We start from the raw sequence: 12,470 nt of genomic DNA on the forward strand, positions 1-12,470 counted from the left end.
AGGGTGCAGTGGCAGGGGCGGGGAGGGGCCGGGACCTGCCAGAAGGGTTTGCCTGGCCAGGAATGGCTTGGAATGCCCCACGGCGGGTGGGGAAGGTGGAAAAAGCCCATGCTGGAGGGCAGAGTGGTACCTGCAGGATCTGGGAGCCTTGTTTGGGAGGAGAGAGGCCCTCCGGGGGGCCAGGGTGCTCCTGTGTGGTGGGAGCGCTGAGGCTCAAGGAGGCCCACGTGGACGCCGGGCTCTCCAGGCCACGGGGCATTTCTGCCAAGAAGCTCAGTCTTGTCACCTTGAGGGAGGGTTGCCCCTCCCCCCCCGGCCCACCAAGAGAGGGCAGGGGACCCACACCGGTGAGGAATCCGGCTCCTGGTTGACAACCTATGTGTGTCTTCTAGGCCTGGCCAGAGGCGATCACAAAGCCTTCCCGGGCAGGCCTGCGGGGGAAGCTGCCCTCCCACACCAGACTTGGGGCACACTGTACCTTGTCTGAGGGCGCCTCTGAGGGAGGTGAGGCCCCGGCCAGTCATGCTTTTTCACATATTTGCATTAGAGGCCTTGGGCAGAGGCCTTCTTCTCAAGGGGCCCCTGGAAGACACTCTTCCCCACTCTGACTCAGCACCCTATTCTTTCCACTCCAAACCCTTGCCCTCACCCTCCCCTGACCCCTCGCCTCCATAAAATGTCTGGAGCCTTCTGTTCTGGCTCCCTCGACAGCAAGAGGATCCCCGCACCTTCCACTCCATTCTACAGGGAAGATGGAAAAGGGGGATCGGTGTTTTCCCCGGGGGCACAGCCTGGCTTATTCCATCCATGAGGGATTCAGGCTTACCTACCACTCTCCCTGGGGCTTGTGGCTGTAACTGGCTACTCCGGCACCTGGGCCAAGCTCCTGACAGCGGGTCATACCCCTTCCTTGGGTGGGCCAAGTGCCCCCCAGCCTCCGGGCTCCCTGTGTGACCAGCACAGACAGAGGTGTGACCAGGACTCAGCAGTGAGGTGGCCTGAACCCAGAACATCAGAATTTAACAGTGTTGAACTTTTAAAAATAAAGTTACCAACGATATAAAAACAAGCAAGCCACAACAAGACAAGCAAATAGAACAAGAAACACTTGATCATGTTCTTGAGGGGGTGCCTCTGATTCGGAAGTGAGATCCCACAGGGGAGGTGGGGCGTGTGGTTACTCAGCGGGGTTCTGATGAAAGGGGTGGACAATGCACGGATCCCACCTAGTTCCCTGGAAGCCTGCTTTTCTTGGCTCTGTGATTCTTGGACAACTGCCTTGCGTGCCATGGAAGCTAGCTCCTCTCCTCCTAGGACTTAGGAAGTTTTGCTCATACAATTAAAAAAAAAATATCTATTGTATTTGCATTTAACATATTTCCCCCTCCCTCACTTGCACTCTCTCTCTCTCAGAACAAAAACAAAAACACCACCAAAAAAACCCCCAGCACTTTAAGGGCGCCTGGGTGGCTCAGTCAGGTAAGTGTCTGGCTCTTGATTTCAGCTCAGGTCATGATCTCGGGGTCGTGAGATCGAGCCCCACGTCGGGCTCTGCGCTGGGCGTGAAGCCTGCTTGAGATTCTCTCCCTTCACCACTATTCCTCCCCCGCAAAAATATTTCTAAGTTCTATACACTAAAGTGCACCAATCCTAAGTGTGCAGTGCAGTGCGTATTTATAAATCTATACACTCATATAACCACCACTAGATCCAATTTAGAACATTTCCAGACGCCAGAAGGCCCTTTTGTGCCCCCTCCCCGTCACTGCCTCTCAGAGGTCACTATTACTCCGATTTCTCTCCCTGTAAATTCGTAGTGCCTGTTTTTTACAATTGTATACTATATATCCCATAGAATTTGCCATTTTTACCACTTTTAAGGACACAGTTCCATGGCATCAAGTTCATTCACATTGTTGTGCAACCATCACCACCGTCTACCTCCAGAACTTGTTCATCATCTCAAACTGGGAGTCTGTTCCCATTCAACAATAACTCCCCACCCCCCTCCTCCCCTCCCGTGGCGACCATCATTCTACTTTCTGCCTTTATGAATGTGACCATCCCACGTGCCTCACGTACGTACAGTCATGCAATATGTGTCCTGTTGTGTCTGGCTTATTGCACTTACTGCAATGGCTTCATGGTTCATTCACGTTGTGGCATGAGTCAGAATTTCCTTCTTTTTAAGGGTGAATAACATTCCATGGTACAGCTAAACCACATTTTGTTTATCCATGTATGTGTTGATGGCCCTTTGGGCTGTGAACATGAGTATACAAACATTTGTTTGAGTCCCCACTTTCAATTCTTTTGAGAATATACCCAGAAGTAGAACAAATTGCTGACCAAATGGTACTTCCATTTTTTTTTTTTTTTAAATAACACTGTGATGAACATCTCCCTGCTGGGCTGCATCCCTGCTCTGACACCCAAATGGTGCCCCCTTCCCCCCCCAAAAATATGTTGACGTCCTAACCCCCAGGACTTCAGAATGTGACTTGACTTGGAAATAGAGTCTTTAGAGGGATAACAAAGTTCAAATGAGTTCACGAGGGTGGACCTGAATCCAATATGGTGTCCTTATAAAAGGGGAATTTAGACACACAGATGGGCATGGAGGGGAGAAGATGTGTAGACACACAGGGAGAGGGTACAGATACAAGCCAAGCAACACCAAGGGTTGGGGCCAACACCGGAAGCTAGATGGGGCAAGCAATGATCCTCTCCTAGGGCAGTCATGTCAGAGAGCCCATGGCCCTGCTGACACCTTGATTTTGGGCTTCCAGGCTCCCGAACGGGGAGCCAACACATTTCTGTAGCTTTGAGCCACCAGGCTCTTGGTGTTCTTTTACAGTATCCCTAGGAAAGGAATGCCCCCTCCTTGCAGTTGTCCTGGTACCTTCCTGCCCTTATTAGGCCTCCCTAGTGACTGACTTAAAAGGAAGGAAGGGAGGGGAAGGAGTCTGGAATCTGAATTAGGATATAGGCCCAACTGTCTCCACAGGCTGGGTTCTTAATTATTTCACTCTTTTCATAGAATAATAGGAGATGCCAAAATAAGCCTATTAGCAAGCAGATCTAAATAAGTTCTATAGCAGGTGTTGGCATACAATGGCCTGCAGGCCAAATATGGATTACAGCCTGTATTTCTTTAGCACATGAGCTAAAAATGGCTTTAAGTTTTCTAAAGGGTTGGAAAAAATAAAAAAAAGAATGATATTTTGTGATATATGGAAATTACGTGAAATTCAAATTTCAGGGTCCGGAAATAGTTTTATTGGAACACATGCTAATTCATTTATGGTTTGTTTCTGTGGTGTTGAAACAGAGACCTATAGCCTGCAGAGCCATATTTACTATCTGGTCCTTTATAGAACAAGTTTGCCGGCCCTTGTTCCATAGTAGATATTCAGAGTGCCCGATGAGAGTACCTAGAGAGGCAAGGGAAGGCTTCGAGGGGCAGTGATGTTGGCTCTGGGTAGTGAAGGACGGTATAAAATTTTGACATTCAATCATGTATTTATCCATTCAATAAGCGCGGAGCCCCTGCTGTGCACTAAGTAAGGGAACCGGAGGAGGAGTAAAACCCAGTGCCTATCACAATCTAGGGAGGGCGCTGTGCAAACCGAGACCACCCCCCTCCCACCACTACCACCCCAGTGGAAGCATGTGGAGCAGAGACTCATCTGCTGGGAGGTCAGAGGAGGCTCTGCAGTAGAGGCCTCCCCAGAACTGGATCTTAGAGTTTGTGGAGACTCTTGCCACACAGAGGCAAAGGGATATCTGGGCAGCCTTTTTGGAGGTGAGGGCTTTTGCTTTAGATCTCTTCATTCCTGGTGTCTACTCACTGATCTGGTTAGCTAAGGTAAGCACCAAGGAGTCAAGAGGGCCTCCACATAGGAGCAGGCCCACGCCCTTACTTCTAAGCTCATAGGTAATGAGTAACACCCCAAAGTCACAGCCAGTTAGTGACTGAGTCGAGTCCAGTGTTACCTCTATGACTTTGAGCACAGTAAGGGATCCCAGGAACAAATATGAAATCCTAAGCTTCTTGTACCCTTTCCTGCCCCAGCACGCCCCAGCTCCTGGGACTTTGGGAAGAAAGATGACCAAGGAAAGCTCAACTGTGTCTCATCTCCATAGGAAACTCAGAGAGAGAAGGAGACTTAACCCTCCCAAACTTCTGCCTCTTGCCTCCCTCAATCCCCTGCAGATTGATTTAGCACCTTCTGCATTCTGTTGTCATTGCTCTTCTCTCTCCCCTTTTTCAGCCTGACAGCCAGTCAGGAACAGGGACCATTCCATTTAATTCTTCTCTTTGATGCTGAGGAGTTGTAGATGCTCAATTAATGTCTGTTGAATGGACTGGCACACAGTTGGATTGAATGGAGTGGACAGAATGCGATTAGATCCCATAGGAATGGTACAGGCACCAAAGACGATCTCAGTACGACATAGGTGGCCTCCCTGCCTCAACCTCAAATGTCACAGACTCTTCCAATAGTTCCTTTTGTTTAAGAGTAAGTACTGAATTCCCTTTATGGGTCTTATCCGGTAATTTATCTATAATCGTACTTAAAAAACTTATATCTAAGTGGACTTCCTTCTTCTTTCTTGAGCAACTGCAACTACCAAAACCTCAGTTCATTATCTCCCCAGCACAGCCATCCCATCCTGAAGGTCGTTCCATAAACAATGTATATTCGGCACTTCTGATCCTCTTACCTTCCCACCTGCTATTAGATCTGGGTTTGTGTTAACTCTGCTCTCGCAAAAACTCGGGCTTCTGTATGTTCAATTTGTCCCTTGTGAGGTCCCCTCGTCGGGCCTTATTGTGTGTCTAGGAGCTTGTCATCGGACAGTCCTGCCTTGCACTGCTATCAGTGCTGGCCGTTTCTCACTGGGCTGCCATGTTGCACAACTTCAGGGGACACCACTCACATTGTGCTCTAGGGGGTTGTGAGTCGCGTCTCCTGAGCTCTGCAACACAGTGACCCTGAGAGGTCCCCACTGTGAACTGTCACTACTTTGTTCAAAAAGACCATCAGTGTGGGATTTCCAGTCCCCAGGACATTAGCTCTCAGCCTGTCAGAGTTGTTTAAGACGCTCGATGAACCTACCCTGCCAGCCTTATGTGTCACCACTCACAACTTGCCCAAGCTAGGCACTTCTCTCCAAGTGTTCTCTGAAACACATAATTGCCAAGACCTTGAATCATTAATTCCCACTTCTCTCCCCTATGTTTTCAAACTGGAGAGTTTGCCTAAGCCATACACATAATCAGGCTCCTGCCATTTTTAAAGACAAAACCCTCCTTTGCCCAGGCATTCTTCTCAATCCCCATCCTTCTCCTCATTCATTCATTCATTCATTCATTCAACCAATATTTTTGAACACATACTGGATGCCGACACTTTGTTCTAGGCATTTTGGATTTTATTGGTGAATAAAACCGACAAGGGTCTCTGCCTTTAGGACTCTTACAGTCTCCCAAGGGAGATACACAATCAACAAAGAACCTAATAAATTAGTAAAGGATAGAATGCATGTAGTATTTTGGAAGGAGGTGAGTGCTATGAAAGAAAGAAGTAGATCTGGGCAAGGGAATTGATTGGGCATGGGGAGAGCAGGTTGCACTATTAAATGGGATGCTCAGGGTATATCTCCTTGGGCAGAAGAGATACTTACCATTTCTGAAGTGTCTTGTTTAATTCACTGTCACCACTTCGTACCTCCCACTTATTGCTCAGCCCAGGGAAATCTGCTCCCTAAACACTGCTTCTGACAAGACCAACAAAGACCTCCATATTGCCAGATCTGGGGTCACCTTCCAGCACCATGGAAGCAGAGCTTGATGCTATTGAACATTCCATGCTTGACACATGTTTGTGCTTGCCCTCTAGGACACTACACTTTCCTGCATTTTTCTATTTCTCCTTTATCACCTCTTCTTTCTCTGCCCATCCCTTAAGTGATGGTATTCCCGAGACCCATCTGTGCCCCTGGCTCATCTCAAGCTATGTTTCCCCTAGAAAGTTTCATCCACACACACATGCTGTGAAACCCAAATCTGTTTCAGCTCTGGCCTCTGGAGACATCCACAGGCTCCTTTTTGTTTATGAAAGGTGAGGCCCCTGTGCTTCTACCAGAAACCTACTCAGCATAACTAAGTTTCAGGAATCTGGAGGGTCCCCTGGGAGAGCAGGAAGAAGGCAGTGGAGGGTTTGGGTCAGGGCCTGAGGTCTGGGGTAAGAGAAGGAACAGAAGGCTTGTGGTGGGTACAGAGACCCTGGAAATATGGTCATAAGCCCAAGGAGAGACACCACTAGTGAGAGCTCCGTGGGCTAGGAATGGCCAATTTTCACAGTGATGGCCTTTTCTGTGTGGATCCAACCAGGAAATCATGGCAAAGGCAGCATGCCCAGATTGCCTTGAACCCTAGCACAGGGTGTTAAGAGAGAGAACACCCTTCTCTGCGTGCCCTGGGTTCCTGCCTTCCATGATTTCCCTCAGGCAGCCATCTGGTAGAGGGAACAGGTATGACAGAGCAAACATTTGGAATCACATGACATACCAACATGACCAGTCATCAGGAGGCACAACAAATCAACTCAACCTTAAGTGTCTCTATCTCTCAGGCACCAAGCTGTAGTTAAATGTTTGTAGAAAACACCATTTTTTTTTTTTGCCAAAGCATGTTGACTTTCCACATATCCTTCATACACAAGCCATAACTAATAATCACCTAATCCACAAGGAAACAAGCCACCCTGGGAGAGAGCAGGTAGAAACAAAAAACAATAGACATAGGCCCCCAAGAACCAAAGATAGTGGATCAATCAGAACTTGGATATAAGATATATTCCTATCCCCAGGCCCAAGAAGGCAGAATTTGATTAATCTAAGCTCCTCATGATAATTCTTCTCTCTCCAGTGATTGGCTTAGAAAGGGGCATGTGTACTCAGTTTGATCAATGAGGCATGAAGGTGAATCTTTCCTTGTGAGCAAAAATATCATTCCTGCTTCTGGACATGCCCCCCAGTCCTCTGCTGCTAACACCTGGAGCCACTCCAGCCTGGAACACCCACATTCTGGGCTGTTAGAGCAGGAGGAGGGACAGCACATGGGTGCATGATGAGGTTGAGACCCGGAGACCTGTTGAGATTCACACAGTGCTGCCGACCTCCAGGTTCTGTATCTTATAGCCCAGCTACTTTCAGTGGTTTTTGGTTGCTTGCAGCTGACAGGGCCTCACTGTTGCACCTCTTTACATTCTATATATTCTTTCCCTTTTGTGACATCTTTGCTCTACAAACCTTCCCAGATCTTCCCCCAGAGTGATGTTAAGCAGGCCCTTGCTGCTCAAAGTGTGGTCCCCGGAACCACCAGCAGCAGCATCACCCGGTATTATGTAAAAAATGCAGAATCTTACTCCCATGGAGCAGGGTTTTGTCTTCTCACCACACTCAGCTTCAAGGAAAACTGGGAAACGCAGCCTGTATCATGGCGACTACATGCATTAGTCTCCTAGAGCTGCCGTAACAAATTACCACAAACGTGATGGCCTGTGACTGCAGAAATCTTTCCTCTCACAGTGCAGAGGCCGAAAGTCCAAAATTGCCACATCAGTAGGGCTGTGCTCCCTCTGGAGGCTCTAGGGAGGATCCATCCTTGCCTCTCCAGCTTGTAGTAGCTCCAGGCATGGCTTGTGGCTGGGCGACTCCAATCTCTGCCTCGGTCTTCATATGGTCTTCCCTCTTTCTCCCTGTGTCTGTCCTCTACCTTTTTGTTATAAGGACACTTGTCATTAGATGTAGAGCCCACTTGGATAGTCCAGGGTGATCTCATCTCGAGATTCTTAATTACATCTGCAGAGACTCTTTTTCCAAATATGGTTACATTCACATGTTTTGGGGGTTAGCACGTAAACATATGTTCTGGGGGGCCACCATTCAACCCACTACACTATGTATCCAGCATGAATTCTTTTCTTAAGAATAAGGAAGTGCAGACACTGGGGGGTAATGATGAGTATTCTTGGGAACCCACAGAGCCAGGCTTTACAGAATTGGGGAGGCCACTGGGGAGTTGCAGGTGGCTGAGAATCTGAAGTAGTTCTAGTTTCACCATCCTCCACTCAGCAGCAGCACCTGCCACTACTGGGACCACTCCCCCTATCTCTGTCCCTATTCCTCTTGCCATTCCGCATGAGCACTGCCCACCTGACTCCCGAACTATTCATGGTTCCCTTGGGCTCCTCCATCTCAGAGTCTCTGTTAGCTGCCTTCTCTCTTTGTCACAGGTTGGGCTTTCTGTCAGGCAGACTCTCAGGTGGTGTTTGGGGTTTTGCAGTGTGCTTATTAAGATGTGCCCCTGGGATCAAAACCTATAAGAAGGAAGGAGAGGAAGCAGGGCTGGCAGCAGAAGCTGAGCTGTGATGCACGTCCAACCACAGCCTCACCCATAGGTCTATATTTATTTTATTTTCCGTGCAAAGTAAGTGGCCAAATGCTCTGCCTAAAACTCTGCCCACTGGAGGATTTTTCCTTGCCACTGTTTTACAAGACCACCCCTACGTGGGGCTGCAGTGCAAACACCATTCTCTTACTGTTGGCACCCACATACCCAGCTGACCCATATATGAATCAAGCTTAGTGTTTTCTTCCTCTATTGGCTTGTCCTAAGGGACCTTCCTACCCTGTGCAATCTAAGCATGAGCTAAGCTCTCCTTTAAGGGAGAGGCATTGGTGCAGACAGGCAATGTGCTCATGCAGCTTGCTTATTTTATGCTCCCCCGTCCCATTCATGCTTGATCCCAGGTAGACCCAGGGAGAATCATGCTTGATTCCATCTGATGACATAATGCCCTGGGCCTGCCCCACATCCTGACTTGGTGTGTTTGACAGAACCCAATTCATGAAGGCCAGTTATGGCCACCCAGTCATGGGGTGTCCCATAATCAAGCAGTGTCTCTGCTAGGGCCCCACAGCATGCAAAGGATTATTTTCCAAAAGGTATACAATTTTCCACTGCAGATGGTGTAACCTTGCCCCAGAATCCCTGGGGTCTCCATTATGATTCACTCATTGGGGCTTGCCACACATACCTTTTCCCACCACTGATAGCTCTGGTATCATAGATTCTGCTGAATGGTCCCTGAAGGGGCTGCCAGTCCAGCCAATAGCACGTACAGCCCCTAGAGTACCAGTCCTTCATTAATGGAGCATCTCAGTAGTATATCAGTGTCCACCATCAGTGTCAACTTCTGTTCCCACTACCAGATCCTCACTCTCTCACTATGCTTCCTTTGTTCAAGTTCATGAAAGAGAATCAAACAGACTCAGTGAATCTAAGTATCACAGATAGCTAGCCAGCTGTGGGTTAGGATGGCTTTTGAGGGTCAGATGCAGAGAAGGCATACTGAGGTTTGGCCCCCCTCATGCTCTTACCCAGACAATGGAAACATCACCACCTACTTGCTCTAGCACCCTTGGGAAAAGTCCATGGAATTACCTATATAGAATGGCTAGCATATAGCAGGCATGAAATTACCATAAGCTTTCTTAATCTGTTCCTTCTCTTCATCCTGAAAACAGGAACACTTAATTTCAACTCATTTCCTTCCTTTCAATGCAGTTCAACTCAATAAACACACACTGTGGCAGCCAAGGTCTGTTGTCTACTCTACAGGTTTGTGTTAGCTGCGTCCAGGATCACAGCAATGATTCCCATCTCCTGAATTCACATTGATATAGTCCCATCCCACACTGTACCAGGGCTGGTCTGTGGGACTGATGGAAGAGAGCAGGAGACGGCATGCCATTTCTGATATTATAATAGACACTGTGGTTTCCATCTTGGCTCATTCCCTCTCACGCTCTCTCTCACATGTTCTCTCCCTCTCCATCTCTCTCTCTTCACATCCCAAACCCTTATCCAGATAGCTCAGTCTGGAGAAGCCAGCTGCCATGTCATGAACAGTCCTATGGAGAAGCCCACATGGAAAGGAACTGAAACCTTTTGCTAGCAAACACATGAACCAACTTGGAAGTGGCTCCTCCAGCCCCAGCCCAGCCTTCAGATGAGTGTAGCCCCAGCCAACAGCTTAACTGAAACCGCACAAGAGATCCTGAGCCAGAACCACCCAACTAAGTTTCTCTCAAATTTCTGACCCACAGAATCTGTGAGATGATGTTTATTGCTTTAAGTCACTAAGCACCAGGTAATTCAACACATAGTAATAGATAAATTCTGTATGCTTTTCACCCTATTTCTTTTCTTCTAACAGAACCACTATTTTTAGGTCTCTAGGAAGATGTCTTGTGCTCAGGGAAGGTAGTTCTTTATTGCAACCCATAAGAAGAACCATAATTTTAAAAAATTAAAAAGAAGAAGAATGATTTAATAAAGCAGTTTTGGAAGCCTCCTTCTGTTTGGGAAGTGATTAGCCTAAGGATGAAAACAAAAAGGGTGGTCTGCTGGAAAGAGCTCCTCCTCACAAATAAAAAGACGTAGATGTGCAAGGAGATGGTCTTTTGCCCTTCCCTTCTTCTGCCTCCTTCTCTCCTTGGACATGGACTTGAAGCCTGGAGCATAGCTATCTTCCAACCATGGAGCAACACAAATGAGGGAAAAACCAAGCGAGTGATTCACACACTGGCCCTGGCATTATCAAGGCACTGGACCAACACTGGTATCCCTCACTTTCAGATTTATTCTGCGAAAATAAAATGAAGCCATTGCGGACTAACACAACCCTAACTGAACAATATATTAAGCTCCTACAATTTTCTGGCCACTATGCAGGACATGAGAACTGAGTACCGAATAAGACAGCCATGATCCTACCTTTGTGAAGCCCAAAGTTTTGTTTAAGACAGAGACGAGAAGCAAAAGTACGATGAACCTTTCAAAGCTTTGTAAAAAGAAAAGTGTAGCTGCTAGGGGAAGTAGAGAGCAGAGCTGCCTGATCTAGCCTGGAGGTTTAGGGAAGGCACCCTGAAGGACATTTCATTTAAACTGAGACTGGAAAGGTGGGCAGGAGTTGGTTGGGAGGGAAAACTGTTGGACAAGAGTCTCTGAGATGAGGCATTTGGGAACTGGGAAGAGCAGGGGGTGAAGTGCAGAGAGGGAGGAGAGATGAGCAGGGATGCCGGGAGATGGAGATATGGTGATAGCTCAGGTTCTGGGGGGCTTGGGGGCACAGTAAGAATTTGGGACTTCATCCTATAGGCACTGAGAAGCTATGAGAATTTCAAGCAGGGGAGTAATACAATCTTACTTGTTTTTGAGCAGATGGCTCAGGCTGCCATGCGAGAATTGACTGGGGACAGGGACGCCACTGAGCAGGCAGTCACCAGGAGGAAGATGATGCTGGTTGGGGCTTTGATGGTGACAGGGAGGAGAGAAGAGTGAGTAGAATCTGGACATATTTAAGGGAGACAACCACTGGGTCCGGTGATGGTAATCCCACAGACCTGGGAGGGGTGGCCACCAACTGGGGGGATGGATGGAAGGCAGCACCAGGTCTGGGGGAGATGCAGCCTCCGGGGGCAGTTGCTATTGGCACATGGAAGATGCTTTTTCAGGATCTGTGGAAGGAATTGGCTTCCCTGGCAGGAGGGAAGCTGATCTGACATCCTGGAGCTGGAGAATTTATGTTTTGAGATCTGATAATTCTACCTCCTCCTGCCTATGCCCCTCAGTGGCTTTGCCCTGGACCACTAGCTCTTCCAAGGCCAGAAAAGCACCCAACACCCAACTCACCAGCAGGGCATTCTGAGCCAAAAATCGGGAACTGCAGAGGAAACCCAAATCTCTGCCCTGAAGCTACCAGCTCTTTTTCGAGGATGGGCCAATGTGGTCGAGGAGATACCAAGAACTGAATTGTGTGGTTTGGAGTCATGAGGAAGATAAGAGCCTGTCAGCATTTCATCTGTGCAGAGACAGATAAAACAACTGCCCTCGCATGAGAAGTTTACAGGAAAATCCCTGCCCCCAAAGCAATACTTTCTTCTGAGAGATGGGCCTGTTTCATGAGAGCTCCCAACAGGAGAGTGCAAAGCTACGAGACCTCAGGCAATCACTAATGGCAGGCAGTAATAGCTGCTCAAGGAGAGGGGTGTCCCCCACCCCAGGCTGATTACAGTGACAGAGAAAGCAGGTTTCTTCTGAGGGACAAGCTGTCACATGGAGCTGGGCCCCATGCCTCAGGGCTGGGGCCTAGGAGTAGCAGGTGCAAGGTTACGAGACCAGATAGGGAGGGGCAGGACAGGCAGGCCTCCATCTTGAGCTTTAAAAAAAATGTCTAAGACTTTATTTTATTTTTTAAAGATTTCACTTTTTATTTTATTTATCTTAGAGAGAGTGTGTGAGCAGGGGAAGGGGCAGAGGGAGATGGAGAGAATCTTTATTTTTATTTTATTTTATTTTATTTTATTTTATTTTATTTTATTTTATTTTATTT

This window comes from Callorhinus ursinus, unplaced genomic scaffold (assembly GCF_003265705.2).
Source record: "Callorhinus ursinus isolate GAN/ISIS: 27379988/994484 unplaced genomic scaffold, GSC_fseal_2.0 scaffold48, whole genome shotgun sequence".
Classification (NCBI taxonomy): Eukaryota; Metazoa; Chordata; class Mammalia; order Carnivora; family Otariidae; genus Callorhinus; species Callorhinus ursinus.